Source organism: Perna viridis, chromosome 14, assembly GCF_037379345.1.
Source record: "Perna viridis isolate PV_CMFRI_1.1 ecotype Kerala chromosome 14, ASM3737934v1, whole genome shotgun sequence".
In the NCBI taxonomy this organism is placed as follows: Eukaryota; Metazoa; Mollusca; class Bivalvia; order Mytilida; family Mytilidae; genus Perna; species Perna viridis.
In genome coordinates this window covers 23,930,514-23,947,709 of record NC_142458.1, presented here as the reverse complement: position 1 = coordinate 23,947,709, position 17,196 = coordinate 23,930,514, and the positions used below count along the sequence as shown (strand labels likewise).

Sequence of the window (17,196 nt, the reverse complement as noted above, 5' to 3'; positions counted from 1 at the left end):
TGTACAAGTGTATTTGGTATATACATGTACATGCACATGTTTGTTCCTTTCAATTTGTTGTTGCTCACTTTTGAATAAGAAAGTGAAAGTGACTTACAAAATTATTTTCTATTTAAAGAATTAGAATATAGAAATTATAGAATGCTCTATAATGTGGATGGGGATCGATATCCAATATTAATGAACATGTGTAAATCATACGTGTAAATCATTTTCAAAATATTCTAATATTTTCAAATTAAAATTCTTTATTGACGATGTTGCCATGTTCTGGCGTACATAATAAACTGGCTCAATAACGCTACAATTTTAAGTATAAAAGTTGGTTTTATTTTACTTGCTGTGAAACTGTTACATTGTTTCTCTGACATCGACATAGTATGTGGAGATAAATCTGAGGACATCTCCAACTTTTTTTCTGATCCTAACCCGACAAATCAGTATCCAGTATCAGTATCAGTATCAACAAAGAGAAGGGTTGACGGGTCAGAGAAAAATCCGGACAAGTACAAATGTAGCAAATGAGTACAAAATATAAATTTTCTTTGAACAAAGCTTTTTTCATCTCTCTATTGCTTTTTTGGAAGATTTCTAATTAAAAAAGATATGTTGTTTATTTTCACAAGTCAGCACATTTCGATGACATACAGAATTCAGCCAGAAATGTACATGTCGTAGTCGAAGTCTAATTTGCCTTTTTCCAGCATGATATTTTGTGGTATATGTTTTCCTTCAATTTAAGGAGAAGAAAACAAAGAAAGTTTGTATATCCCAGTATACAGTACTACATATACTGTAAATATATATAGTCTTGCTTAACTTCGATGATTCATTGATATTTACTCTTAAAAAGGGACATCAATATCAGCGAGATATGGACACTGAAAGCATCTACAGAATTTCGGAGCATATATTCTCAGTAAGTGCATATGCACATGTAAAGTTGATACAGTTAAGAAAAAGAATTGGTTGGTAAACAGTAGTTGATGAATAGCGTATTACATGTTTAAAGGGGTTGAAATAAAAAACAGACAAAAAAGGAACAACTCCAACAGGCTAGTTTCGCCGAAATTGAATTTGCCTTGAGTGAAGTTACTGCACTAATTACCTTCATGAGATGTTGAACAGAATATTAGTTGGCCTAGCAGGCAAGCTCTGTTTAACTTTGGTTTGCCCATCAGGAAAAATTGCCGGAGGCATGATGGAAAGTGAAATTTTAAGACCCATACATTGTTAAATAATTTTGAATTATATCAATAAACTACCTACAGTGTTAAAGTTAATTACATGCATGCCTGTCTTACTAGAGAGAACATGGTATACCAGTGTCCATCCGTCTGTCTGTCTAACACATTTTAACTCACAAATGTTGTCATCAATATTTGTGAAAATTTGGTGAATTATTTCTTTTTCATTGAGAGCCTGGCTTAGATTTTTTTTAAGAATTCTGATGTTGTCAGTTTTGAGTTATGGGATTTTGATCAATTTTCTGTTTCGAGGTCATACCCTTGTAGCTATGTAAATGAAACTTTGATAACTGTTTATTTCATCAATTTAAGTTCTGTATTGACTTTTATGTCCGTCTCTCCATCCACGTTTACATGTCACACTGTAACTTAGGGACCCCTTAGTTAATAAACTTCAATCTCTACACATTTCTTTGTTATGAGAGTCATACAAACTGTATCATATTCCGAATCCAGTGAGTGAGGGATATATTGCAATCACCTTGTTTGTCATGCTGTCTGTCCGTTTCACTTTTATATGGCAGATATATCTGTATTATTACTTGTACATGTAGTGTGTCTCCCCTTTTGTGAATCCTGTCTTAATTACTTCGTGTTAACCAATTTACTTATATTTTTAGGCGGTGCATTTTGGAAATTTCCATGACTGATTTCTCAGCTTGTATAGGAGGAAATGTTTAGATATTACCTGGGCATGATAATTTGCACAACTATGGTGACTCACTTTCCCAGGTAATTTTATATTTTTTTTATCATTTTAGCGAAACACCATTACAATTTGTATGATTTTATAAGGTTTTCTAGTTGTTTTTTTTTTCCAAATTGACACCTTTCGTTCTTTTTTGTTAGTAAAATTTACAAATGTAACTTTGTCTGACAACATGGGAAAAGGGGATATTGGTGTGCAAACAAATATAAAAATGTAAAATTGTACAAAAGAATAAAACACAATGGAGAAGATTGTTGTAAAAACATAGTCTTTCACAATTTAAGTATTAAATTAGATCTAAACAGTTAGAATATTGTTTGTGATTTCTAAAAATAACAGGTAATAGCTTTTTAATTGATAGAGAAATGAACAATGAATTGTTCAACTCAACATAGCTTGTATCAGTTGGTCTTAATAACTTCTTGAATCACTCAAATACTCCATTGGCTTATTTACCTTTAGACATTTTGGAAAGTACCCTCAATTTTAATTAGATGTTCTTAAAGGTCTAAAAAGGTAAAACATTATCTTTAGACATTTTGGGCTACAAACGAAGATTCAACTTAACAAAAACAGTGACACACATACAGTCCCATATAACTGAAAAAGTGACAATAATGTAATAACAAGGTCTGGATTATATTTTTATCACAAAACAATAATAGACCCTTATGAATTTACATGAGATTAAAAGTTCTGACCATTTTTCCAATTATAAATATAGAAATATATTTCCAATTATAAATATAGAAATAAATACAATCACATTTTTTTTAAATATAGACTTAAATTTCAAGGATCTCCATAGTTTGTTAAATACACAGGTAATTAGTAATTTCTCATGTTTTGACATTATGGCACTTCCTTTCATTGTTATAAAAAGAAGCCAAACCTTTTGTTTGTGTGTAATTAAAAGAGCACTACTGTCCTTAAATTGTTCTTGCATGCAATATACCTGTTTGTTAAACTGTAGCCATACACATTTCCAGGTTGAAAGGGGTTACCCCAAGCCTGTCATTGAGTTCAATTTCCACTAATAAACATACGAATATGGTATCATTGTCAAAACGTTTTGTTAACTTGTTTCAATTTATTATTTTGAAAAAATTATGGTTATAAATTTATATCCCTATATATTCATTTATATTGAATATTTTTTTATCAAATTTGAACTATTGTCAAGAAGCTAGATGTCCTTTAGAAGTACTTATTCCATTTTTTTTTATTGCACAGTTAAAGAGATAAAGTTGGCTCAGTAATTCTATTTTTTATTCTAAGTAACACCATTATTTTAGAGTACATAAACATTTATTAGATTTCATTGCAACATTGCATTAGAGATAAATATGTTTCATGAGAAAATTAATACATTGAATTCCACTTAGTTACATACCTGCATTACTGCATATTCCTGTTGATAACATACAAAATCGAAGAACAAACACATTCCCCATCTTATCTATGTACAAAAAAAATCATTTTTGTAAGTAATGCAATTAACCGGAATCCGTTGTAATAAAAAAAATTGAAAAAAACACCATCCTCTAGTTGTATCCACATGCGTACACTGTGTACCTTATTGTCCTAAAAATATTGTAGCAAATTTAAATGTTAGCCAAAAAAAATGGGAAACAAAACTGAATTTATTTTTTTAACCCATCCACAACTTAAACTTGGGTGAATATTGGTTTGCTCTAATCCGTACGTCCATCTGTCCGTTGGCCCTATACGCTATTGTACAATAACTCAAAAATGCTTGTAAAAGTGAAAGTTTTATAACAATTTCAGAAAGCTCCATTTTATCTTTAATTCCGTTTTTGAGTTCATAAAAAGGGTGGTTCCAGTTTTTACACACTGACTCAAAAAATACTTTACACAACATTAATGTAACTTTAGGAAAGCGTTAAATCCATTGTCGGAAGTGTCCCTTTCATTTTTTTTATATTTTATTTTATCGAAACCTCCTAATTTTTCATTTCAAGTTACAGAAATTTATTTAATCGATTTTGTTTTTGATGATGTTTCGTCTGTGTCTTTTTTGTGCCTTTCTGTCATACATTCAATGTGCATATGTCCCTGGAGAATTATATCTACTCAGCAGTTTTGCATCTCATTGAAAAGCTGATTGCTGATTGGCGAAATGTCAATTAACAAATCACTCCTGTACTGGAGAAACAAGAAACAATGTAGGCTTTTAGAATTGCCTCATTTTCACCACTGATGGTAATAATTGACATTGAATTAATCTTAACTTTTCAGTATTTATAGTTTCCATTTGGTTCAATCTATATTTTTTTCTATATTACAGTCAAATTATGGAAGAAGATGATCTCCAGGCTTCTTTTAAAGAAGGACAAGGACTGGGTCTGCCCTGTTATTACAGCAAGGACTCTAGCAAGGACGCAAACTTTACAAAAGCACTTATGTAGCTGCCATGATATAAAATAAGTATGTAAATAAAAATAAATTGTAACCCACTATGAATATTTTTTTATATCCCATGTCACATGTAGTGGCAAGGTATTCTGTAATACCCTAAACATGTTTACTGTTGCATGTTCATCTGTCCCCTGTGATCTCTAGATGATAATAGATCAATTAATTGTTTTGAAACTCTGCTAAGTCTTTAATTCTATCAAATACAGGCTAAATTCAATTTACAGCAAAATTCAAAGAATGCTTTTTCCAGTTAAAGTCATTTTAAATCCTACATTTATAAAAATAACTTGGCAGGGTATCATTAAATGTCCCATTAGATTACATATTTTTTTCTAAAGGTAAATTTTACACATGTTTTTAAAAAATAAAATGAAACATATGTAAATTGTAGCATTTCTAAGATTAGGCTATAATTCATTGTACGCAAGGTTATATTGAGAATACCAAAACAGTTCTATCATTCAATGGTATGTGTGAAGACCATTATTTGAAGGAATATTGCTGGAGATACCTTGCCGGGAGACTCCAAACTGCAAATAGAGATAATCCAACTTTTGTGTTTATGTGTTAAAATGCACTTCCTCCTAAATCAAATGTTAGACATCTTCATATGTAAATAAAGGAATTATAATAATCAGGCCTAAAAAAATACCCGTGTTTCTGGCAACCCTTGCAATTCTAATTTGTTGTGCCTTCTAATGTCTGGTCTTTTTGCAATGTGTTGACAAGCACTATTAAAGTCTGAATGTGTCTCCAACACAAACAAATTTGAAAGAAAATGATAGTTGTGCCTACCTTCTGGTCCTAGATATTCAGAGTATATTAGCAGAAACACGGGTATTTCTTTCTTGGCCTCAAAACATCCCGAGGCGAGCTTTTCAACTTGAGGGTTTTGCGTTTAATTCCATTTGAAAATTAGAGGTTTTTTTTCTGTATGAGCTTTCTAACATTATTTTGTAAATTGTGAATCATCTTTTCAGCTGGTAATCCACCAAAGTGGTACAAAATTTATGATGAGAATGAAGAAGTTGCAGTGCCAAAAAAGTACTAAGTACTACAGGTAAGAACATCAATATATTTCGGTTACAATTAAGAAATTACAGTCTAAGTGTGTATTTTTTAGCAGGTTGAAATAAATATTTGTTTTTGTTGCAAAAATAATATTAATTTCGCGATCCCAGAAACTACTCAATATACACAAAAATATGAGAAGCTTTTGGTAAAAAAAATTGTTTTTTATCATTATTTCCAATATATATGACAAATATATAAAAAAATAAATAGCGAAAAGAGAAAAACCCTTGTATTTCATTATGACTCAACTTGTACATGCAAGGAATGCATTCTTCAATATTATATATCCTTTAAGTGACTGACTTAAATACCGTTCAAGCGATAGATATCAAATTTGTTGTTTAGTATTCATTGTAGATATGCAAGATGTTTCTTTTGAATTTACTTCTATCCTTTGGTTAACAGGCTATTAGTCTACAATTTACCATTCAATGCAATTTTATTTTGATTACAAGGTTTAAAAAATAATTTTAAAAAATATCAAAACTTCTGTACAGTATCAAGCAGGACTTTTTTTTACAGGATTGCACTTGAACCAGAAAATTCACCAACCTATATTGGTGTCCAAGAAGTAACCATGCCTGTACCGCCTGCGAAATTTGTATCAACAGAAATGGTACCTGAGTTCGGAGTATTAGAGAATGAAGAGAATATTGATTATGATAATGAAGAAGAACAGCTTGTTAATTTTGTTGAAACTTTCGGGCCGCCTCTATATATGGTACCACCTAGCCAAGATGCCTATATCTCACTTATCAGCCAATACCAACACATTATGCCCATGCGTGCATTTGAAAACTACAACAACCTATCAGACAGAGGTTTTCCCCATCTAATACAGTTAATGGGACACCACATACCAGCAGAGAATCTAATGGAGACAAATGTTGAGGAGCACAAATAACTATGTGGATTTGATACAAACTGCCTTTAAGCAACATCTATATTGTGGAGTATGCAAGAATCTGTGTACAGGGGAGGTTGACCAGTGTATGATTCCAGGATGTATAGGGAGAAAAGAGAAGAAGTTTACTAACTTTTGTGTAACATTCAGTTTAGAAAAGCAGCTGCAAGAAGTACATGAGCAGAATCGAATCTGGAGCACCATGCAATAATATGCAAATAATCGACCTGAACAACATGATACCATATCAGACATTGTTGATGGTGAAAAGTACAAAAAACTGAAGGAACCAGGTGGATTCCGTGATAACAAGAACAATTTCACCTTGTCGTTCTTTACAGATGGCATTCCATTGTTCCAGAGTTCCAAAGTGTCCCTGTGGCCAGTTTATCTTCTACTCAATGAATTACTTTCATTGCAGAAATTTACTTTGGAGAACATGGTTTCATGGGAATTGTGGCAAGGTTGCAGAAAGCCAGGAATGAATATGTGTTTACGGCAACTAGTAGAATATCTTAATGTCTTACATAACAGAGGCATTGCAGTGAAGGTTGAGTCAACAACACAAGTTGCAAAAGGAAGTTGGTAGTAAGGATAATGGACCTTCTATTGTGTCCTTGACTATATGCATGGGATTTTTCTTGGAATAATGAAGAAGATGATGAAGCTATTGTTTGATATTACGTAAAGCGACAAGCCATTCTACATAGGTGACAAAGTCCATGACATTGACAGCATATTAACTACAATACAACCTCCATACTATTTGAGACGATTGTCACGGAAGATTGATGACGATACAATCACTAGAAAGCATCTGAATCGAAGTCGTAGTTGTTGTATTATTCTTTATCTTGCCTGTATGGATCCCTTCCTGATGTTTACTGATAGAGGCGACCTTTATATTACTTGGATAAATGATTTCTTCTGTTGATCTACGTAAAACAGATATTTTGTTGATGGCATTTGTGAAGCACTTTGGTAATCTGTACGGTGATAACACAGTTGGCCCTAACGTCAACAACCGGACCCATTTGACGAGGTGTGTTACAATAAAGGGACCTCTCTGGGCATGGTCATGCTTTGTATTCGGTTTTTTTAATGAGGAAATAAAGAAGGCCATTCTTGGTACTGGTAATGCTTGCCGCCAGATATTTTTATCATTGTACAACAACCAGAAGATGGTAGAGAGTCTTACAATCCAATGAGAAGATAAACAACTAAAGGAATTTTACAAAAGTCTGACTTAGTTAAATAGGGACTTATTTTAGATATCCAGTTCTCAGTTAATTTATCAGACATGGTTTTCTTTTGCTTTTTAAATGTGCCTGACACTGTTATAGTTTTTTTTTCTTTTCCAATTCGTCAATTTTTACTTTTTTCATTCGTTGTGTTAAACCATGACTGATCTATTAATATGGTGGTTAGATCTTTAGTTAATGACAGTTTTGAAAAATACCATTGATAATAATGGAAGCAATATTGTCAACAAAACATGTATTTATATATTTCATGGACTTAAACTCTGTAGAAGACTGAAGAATTAAATAACTCCTTCACTTGTAGCTGTATATGATATTTGTCTGCCATTACAGGGTTTTTATAACATTTGTATATAATAATTGTTACCAAGCAATACAATCATCAATATTGTTTTTCATATCACAACGCAATATTGGAAGATGCTAACATTTTATAGTATTTATTACATTTTCGAAAATGTAAATAAAGGTATCTTGTAAATGGTTACTATATTTAATTGTTTTGACCTTTGACAGTGCTGTTCCTGCAACTACTTTAAACAGTGTTAAGAGCAGACGAATAGCATTGATTTTAAACCAATGTGATTTATTTTTTCAAAGGAATTCAGAAACTTGTAAGATCTGAGATTCTTCAAGAACCAGTAGTAGTAGTTTCAACACAGAACAGAATGTTTTGCAGTTTCATTCCAAACAATGTGGAAAGGAACTGAGTGATGATTCAAGATGAAGCTGCTTTTGACAAATAACACTGTCATTTGATAAAATATATTATACGACTATGAGACTTGCACCATACTGATTTTCAATTTACATAGTTTGTATCACTTTGTATGAGAATGATTTGTTTGTTACATGTTTTTTGTAATGATTCGTGCACTTTTATTTTAATGTATTTTGATTGATTTTGTTTCTCTTGACTGACATTCAAAATATTTTGGCATACACGAGCTGAATGGGTGTACAACCTTTAAAGGAAAAGGAATGTTGTTTTTATGAATATTTTTTTGTTTCATTTTGTTTTTCTTGTTTAAGCTATAGCTATCAAAAACATATTGTGGGTTAATTGAAATTATTTAAGTTACATGTATATAGTATTTTTATGTAAAGTCAAACCATTGTGTACACACAAATATTTTGTTCATCAGAAGTTACATCAGTAAAAAAAATGTATGTGTGTAAAGTGATTAAAATTCAAAATTGATATTCATCAATTTTCAATTGTTTTACTTCATTTTATCTGAGAGAGGAAATGCTGCATGCTTTAATAAAACACTTCAGAAGATCACTAGACAAAATCTCATCACAAGAGTGATTTTAACTTTTCAGAGCTAAATCAAGTTTTAGAATGTTTTGTCCATAATCATCGTTGACTTCACACTGTTAATCGTATTATGTATTATGTTCAGTTTTTAGTATGTTTAGTATAGGTGATATTGTAGGTCAATCATTAGTTATTACAAGTTATGATTACTTACTTTGGCTGAACTTTAATTGTTTTTGGATTCCATAAAAATTAAGGTTTATTATACATAAAATTTGGAAGAGAATCAAGATGTTAACAAATGTGCTTTGTTGGTGTTTGTTTTCATCTTAATACCAGTAAGTGTTTGCCATTTTGCAGAAATTTAAATAGAGAACTTTTTATGTAAGTATTATGCAGCATAACTTAATGAAGATTCATTTTGGGGGTTAATTTTGACTGATTATCTTTACTTATTTACACAGGGATATGGTAAAATGAAAAGCAGGGAAGCAGATATGGAGTAAAATAAAGAACTCAAATGATGAAACCTAGAATCGTAAAAGCAGAAATCCATGAACCGATTAGGAAAGCACTATCCTGTTTATAAATTGTACTGTGTTTCTAGTAAAGCAGAGGACGCTTATTCTACCGGTGTACATGGTCCATGCTCCCAGTTTTTAGTGGAGTCAAAGTTGCTCATTTACTTTTGTTACTGTGTATGGATTATCTTAATTATTTTATCTTAGTTGTGTTTATTTTCAGTGTTTGGTGTTTGTCACCGGATAACATGTTTTTGATGTACGCTAGAATGCCGGTCCCCTTGATCTAGACTTTAAAACAAATCATGTGTGGCTCACGAATGCAGATCCAGAAATTTGGAAAGAGGCGTTTTGAGCTACATGTATAATGAGTTCATCTTCGCCAAATATGCATATGATACAACATTGTCAAGTAGATTTTCATCCCCCAGATGATTCTTATATTGGTTAAAATTCAAATGACGTTTCAGCTGCAAATTATGTTATGCAAAGAAAAGTTTAAGTCGTGAGAGCTGCGTCTATAATAAATCATTGTAAATTAAGGTTTGGGGAGTATGGTATGATGTATCATGTTATGTGCAAAGTTTTAATATTCAACTTCTTGATTTACTCGAGAAAATAACACAATATCAGTGGCGGTTTATTACGTAATGGTTCGTAATTTATGTGTTAGTACTTTATAAGGATATAAAATCAGAACGATCTATATATTACCTTCTTTGGATAAGTTGATCAAGTGTTGTAACGCAATTTGTTTTAATTTAAACAGACGACAGTGAGATGTTATCTTTACAAAGAATTACATAGGAATTAGTACAAAAAACATTTCTCACTTGATTTTTGTAAACTGTTTTTTTCTGCTATTATTTTTTTTTTATATTTCATGCAAATATGATTAAGTTGACAATATACTAACTTTACACAAATACGGATTTGGCGTTATTGATTTATTACAGTACTAAAACGAACTTGTATATTTTCATATTTGTCCAAGGACTATGTTCTCAAACGTTTCCACAATGATTATGTGCATAAATAAAATAGACCAGACAAATTGCACAAATAATTAAATGATGCTAATATTTTAAACGTTTCTTTTCAAATGTTTAAAACATTTTGTATAATTAAGAAAGAAAAACCACAAACTAAAGACATAAATAAGACAATGCAATTAAAACCTTCTTAAATGCAAGTTTTATTATATTTTATCACACGTTTAATAGCGTTTGATCTGCCATATATGTATTTACGATGACACATTTGTTTTGCCTTGAAAAATGCAGACGGGTTAATAGGTATGAAATCGCAATTGATATCAGTAAATAAATAAAAAGACGTTAGAGTTCAGTGAATTTATATTCTATATCGATAAATACCCAAGACTATTTCCCGTTGTCGTGGTGTTGATTTTTGTATATATTTAACAAGTGGAACGTTGTGAATCATGATGCAAAAACGGGTACTTTATGTTTAAATGTATATATATTCATTTGAATAAAAGGAATAAACAATAACAATAAAGTGTGCATTTGCCAAGACAAAGACTACATATGTAAGCATGCAGTCAATTTAAAAATTGCAATTTAAACAGTTATTTGTTTCGTACGTATACTTTCATCCAAATGTTTTCTTCTTAAGTTTTTTCTTTTTCGAATTAATATTTATATTTCATCGTAGACATAAACATGTACATTATAAGATTTTCTTGTACTCTCAAGCAATATAAACATAAATTTGATGGGGGGAAGTCTAAATATATTCACCAGTTGAAGTACATTTTAATCTATAAACAATCAAACCTGCATTTTAGTATGGATTAACCTGCTAGATATGCCTGTTAATAAAACTTACTGTCACACAATAAACACTTATAAATGCATTGAAATAAAAATGTAGCACGAGGCATCAGCACAGCATACGTAAAATGGTGTACATTTTTTTTTTTTGGAAAAGTCAATGGTTTTATTATTTTGATAACTCAATGATATCCTTATTTTCTAAACGAATTTGCCAACATGCAATACATGACTCAGCGTTATACTGTACCTGAACCGATCCGTGCAACTAAAATTGCGATCGATCATCGATCAGTTTCCAGTCAGTCATCGATCCGTCAAACCGACCCATTAAACCGGTGATCGCATCACGTGACCACAGTGCGGTCACTGTATTTTACGGTTTTTATTGTTTTCCTTGTCAATTGTACACATATTTATATAATGTAATAGATTTAAACATCAATTTATAGTTTTATGTTGTATTTATATTATTTCAAACACATCTTATGTCATTTTACATAACAAAACTGCGATCAGATCGGTCAACGGTCAACGGTCATCGATCCGTCAACTCGTTGCTTGGATTGGTTCAAGGACTGTAACATCAATCTAGACCTACCATTCCCTTTGCCTTCAGATTTTCTGTTTATTTCAACCATTTGATTGAACTCATCCAACGAAATACAAAACGTGGTTTGTCTACAACGTTTACTATAAGTCGCTCAAATATCTCTCAAGCTCGTGTTAAATGCATGCAACAATTCAAACAATTAAGTTATCTTTCTCTCACACTATGCTTGCAATTACATGATATGGAAAGTATCAGACTATTGTTTAGCTTCCATTCAAGTACATTTATAGTGTCTCATTATCAAGTTTCTAGAGGCAGTATATGGCTTGAGTTATGATTTAATAAATTTGATGACTATAGACACCCATGTCATTTAGATAAACGTGGCTGTAATGTGTCCGTTTTCACCAACGTTTCCTTAAAACATAAAGGCTATTAGTGTAGAAAACAGAAGTTAATCTGGAAAATATGAGTCATTGGTCTCATACTGGTATATACAGGTGATGTTAGTTTTAATAGGGAATGATTGTAATAACATAAATCGTGTTCATGTACTGAAATTTTGTATACGTTTAATATTCAATTATGTATGTTTACCAGACATACACAATCAAATGTACTTTTTTAATGATCTAATATTTGTTATGCCCCACTTTTTCAATACCATTACATATTAAATGGTAAACGTAATGATGTCTGAAACTGCATGAACAACAGGTTTTAGTCTATTGCTACCGGCTTCTTATGTATAACTGATTCCTCTGCCATCATTATTTCTCCCCCTAAAATAACTTTGTTAGAGTTATTGCCCTTTGTAATTAACTTAACAATTGTTGGTGTCAGTATCTGTGATTTAATTTGTATTGATTTTTTTTATCCTACGAGTTCAATTTGTCGAGAAAAACGGTGCAATATCTGAATTTTGTAATGTGAATGATGGTATATCAAAGTTTTATCCGATGTATCATCATTTAGAAAACTTATCATTTACTACGGGTGTTTAAATGCATAAATTTGCAGAAATTGCATCGGCTGTTTAATAAACCATGCATAATATTTATATATTCATTAGTTATAACGTTGTGATAAAAGATACATTTTGGCGAATTTCCTCATTATTTTATTTTTATTATTATTGAAACGAAACAATGATATGGTATGAAGGCATATATAAATTGACTAAAAGCGGGATACGATTTGGAGAGAATGTGAGGGAAGTATTCTTTACACGAAAAAAATGCCAAAAAAAAAACGATACATTTTCTGAACAAAAAAAGTGTGTTTTGGTAATGTTTAGTAAGACTAAGTACTAGGACGCTGTAAATGATGAAATATCTTTATAATGGTGTTTGAATGTTTCAATACAAAAGATTTAAATGATTTTGTCGATGTAAATAAATAAATAAATATATATAATTATCAATAGTTCCTGTATACAAATCATTATAACTCTAAATGGATGCAAAATGACCTGAAATTAATAAAGTTTCTGGTTTTTTTTTTTTTTTTTTTTTTTTTTTTTTTTTTTTTTTTTTTTTTTTTAACGTAGGCGTTCTGAATAAACTGACAGTTACAGTTGGTAACCTCATGGTTCATGGCATTAACACGTCCTTTAAGTTTATACACCTTAAATGTAAATCAAATGCATGAAGATTATTGAAGTGAATTTGAAAAAAAAGTTTGTTTTTTTTTTAATTTATCACTATCATGATTTGTTATTTAATCTCACGAGTGTGAAACAATATATCAAGTCAATATGAAAAACAATTTATAGTTGACGCTTGATAGTCACACATAAAACTAGTGGATATATTGTAGATTGATGCATTTAAAGTTAGTTGAAAACCACAACAGATAATATCTAACCTGCATGATACTATTCATATACTCAGTACATAAACATACATGAAATAGTTATCTGGTGAGTAATTAAATGTTTTACTTTACAGTCGGTGAAGGAGAATGAAAAAAAAGTCTATTGCATGAAACTTTCAAAAGGTTATCTTAAATACAAAAATTGTTTTCAATTCTATTTTAAGAATAAATCATATAAAATCGTAATTCAATTCAATTATCAAAAGGAGACGACTCACTTTTCACCTTTTCATGTTTCTGCATCCTCTGATAATAAATAGACGAATGAACCGTCGTTTTCATTTTACGTGTGTTTTGATCAGAGCATGACACATTGTTTTATTATCAATTTTGCCTGATTCGTACAGATCTCAGTACTTGGGTATTTGCAATTTTCATACAATACCATACAAACACAAGACGTATAAAGAGAACATATGCAAATATAACAATTAATGGCACTATTTACTACGAATACTAAACGTTTAACAATAGTTGTTGTACATTTTTTATTGGTTTTAAATCTCTAAAAGAGTAATATTAAAGTTCATAATATGTCTAGTTTATGCTAATAGTCACGGATACCGTAAAAAATGTTAATGCATTTATGTCAAACAACATATAAGTCGAGCTGTGTAATAAAATGCCAGCACAATCAAAACTTAGTTTAGTCGCAAATGAGGGAAATGAATACATTATATGATGTATGTTTTTTTTTTTAATTTTACAATATTACATTTGACACATACATTTTCGGGTCTGCTACATGTAGAAATAATTTATCCCCCTTTTCATATCACATTTTGTTGTGTTCATATACCTAGTAATAGTATTAATTGCGGGTGGTGATTTTTAGCACGTTGTTTTTGTTTAAAAATAAACTTAATGACTACAACTCCAACTCGATGTCTTGGTTTTGAAAGGTATGCTAGAAATAAGAGGTAGAGTATACATATTTGTCATCATCCAATTATGTCAGTTTAGTTCAGGAAATTAAATTGTATCGACCTACACAGGCGTGCAAAAGTAGTATGCATTATTTTAAACAATATAATTTGAACTCTGTAATTATTGAAATTACAGAAGTATTGCGATTTCAAAATAATGTTGCATACCAAAGCCAAATTTTACAAATGATAAACTTTTAACCTGAGGCATTGATCACATTGCTTGCTTAAACCCTGACTTTGCATAGTTAAAATGTAATTGTGAGAAATGATGTTGTCGCAAACGCTTTGACTGTTTAACCCAGCTTTATTTAGACAGTATCAACACTTGCAATCAAATGTTTTTGAAAAAAAACAATGTGTTTTTTTTTAAATCGTCTCAAATAGGCGTTGTTGTAGACATAGTCCAAATATTTAGGTACTATCACGTAGCCAAATGTCTTAGCTTTTAAATGGTATCAACACAAATGCGGTAACACTTAAGGTTTAGGGATAAAATGAAAATAATATACCCCTACCCCGCCGAAAAATCGCTTAAATTGGCATATTTTTTAATGTTAAAACCCCTAGAGTATTTATGCTTCAGTATGGCTTATTTGGTATTTTCTGTTTAGTATTATCACAATTTATAAATTTGGAATTCTTTTGATGAATATTGCCGATTTTCGTAGTTAGCATTTATCCAATAATTTTATTGTCTACATAAATAAATTACAAAAAACTAATTTTCAAGAAACACTTTTCACAAAATGGTAAAAATATTACACTTACCCCTAGAAAACAGTTCACAGTATCAAAAAGAATTTTTATTCACAAAAAACCAATAGTGTAGAACTCATATTTTGAGCATTCATTATTAAGATAAAGATGTATAAAATATATCTGATCAAATCTGGCGCTTATTTTTTTTCTTTTAGGCTGACAATTACTGTAAAATGTTACTTTTAAGCGCATAATCGATGCAAAAAAGACATGTGGGGTACTGGTGTTTTAAACATTAATGTATTAAACATATGTTTTCATTTCAGGCGAGTATATTTGAGTTTGAAGCTGACAATAATGAGTTTTTCATAAAATGGGGAATTTTTGGAATTTCATACGTTTTTCCATCTTAAATGTAATGGGTATTGTTTTTCAAGTTACTTACTTCGAACAAGCTTTTGTGTATTCGATAATCCCATTTTTTAGATTTTTGGATAAATTCTAACTAAGAAAATCGGCAATATTCATCAAAAGAACCCCAGAAGCATCAATTGTGATAATACCAAACAGAAAATACCAAATGAACCTTTTTTTTTAATGACGTATAATTACTCTTGGGGTTTTGCCATTTAAAAATAAGTCAATTTAAGCAACTTTTCGACGGGGTAGGGGTTTATTTTATTCATTTTGTCAAGTGTTACTGTAACAGGTTTGGTACCATTGTAAAGCTGAGACATTGGACTACATGATGATACATACAAATGTACGTTTACTTTGTTTTGAAGAAAGAAGAAGTTCGTAGAATCAAAATACTCAAAAAAATAATTTTTGCCTCAACGAGGTATAAAAAGTAGCCGAAAAATACAGAAATGCTTCAGTGAAGTTTTTGGTGACAAAAATACTTTGAAACGGGAGGAATGAGGGTACCAGAAAATCATATTTTGGTTGATGAGTGGGGGTGCACGGCGGTTATCTCACCCCACGTACTAACAGTCTCTTATCAATTAAACCACAGACGATGTTTACTCGGACATAAAATGTCTAAAGCAATGTTTTGTTTATTAAGGTCGATAAAATGTGTCGATAAAAAAATTGAATGTTTTTGTAAGACACAGTATGTCTACCCCAATGCTTAAATTATTACACAGAAAATTGACTTAATTAAACGTAAAAAGCGTTATCAAATTTATTTTTCTTAGCATATACATTAAAACACTTTTAGTTTTTTTCCTGTAAAACTTTACAAATAAACGCTAAAGACTTCTGCCAGGATTGAATTTCGTTCACTTAACTGTTTATTAATTAAGAATTTATAAACGACATAGTACTCCGTGATTTTACTACTTAATTTCAGATTACTACAGTGTAATAACCCATAAGTTCAATTATGGGCAAGTATCAAACTATACTTTAATCGTTTTCCAGATCTTAGCATTTTATTTAATAAAATGATAGCTGTATATGTATCTGGGATGATACGATAATTGTTGATTCGTCAATCGAAAGGATCATTTAGTGTCTTTTGATGGTAATTCAGGATACTTAATTATGTATCGCCTTAATTAAAACAAGCAGTTCACACAGCATAAACAAGAACAAAGGACAGCGTTTGTTCGATATATATAAAGTGACAAAATAATTCATAAAAATAATTATATCATCATAATATTTCATTTACAAGGATAGGCCAGACGTATTTTTCCTAAATGATAAGTTCATTGTAGCTTCTCCGTAAATTATATCATGGGTTATTTTAGGATGGGAAGTGAAATCTTAACCACTGTACTGATGTTATCTTCATGGCACTCTCATATTTTCATTTGACTTATGAACCTATAATCGTTTCTATTTTTAAATAAATTAATTTGAGATAAATATTGTGATCTGATTGGTTAAATAATTTTGTTATATCTAAATGGATACAAAA

At 30.7% G+C, this 17,196-nt stretch overlaps 2 pseudogenes; both read left to right on the top strand.

Moving 5' to 3' along the window:
* The first annotated feature begins 4,271 nt into the window (after positions 1–4,271).
* LOC148598713 (uncharacterized) lies at positions 4,272–6,962 on the top strand (annotated as a pseudogene).
* Positions 6,963–6,989: 27 nt separating this feature from the next.
* Positions 6,990–7,623, top strand: LOC148598712 (uncharacterized; annotated as a pseudogene).
* The last annotated feature ends 9,573 nt before the right edge of the window (positions 7,624–17,196 follow it).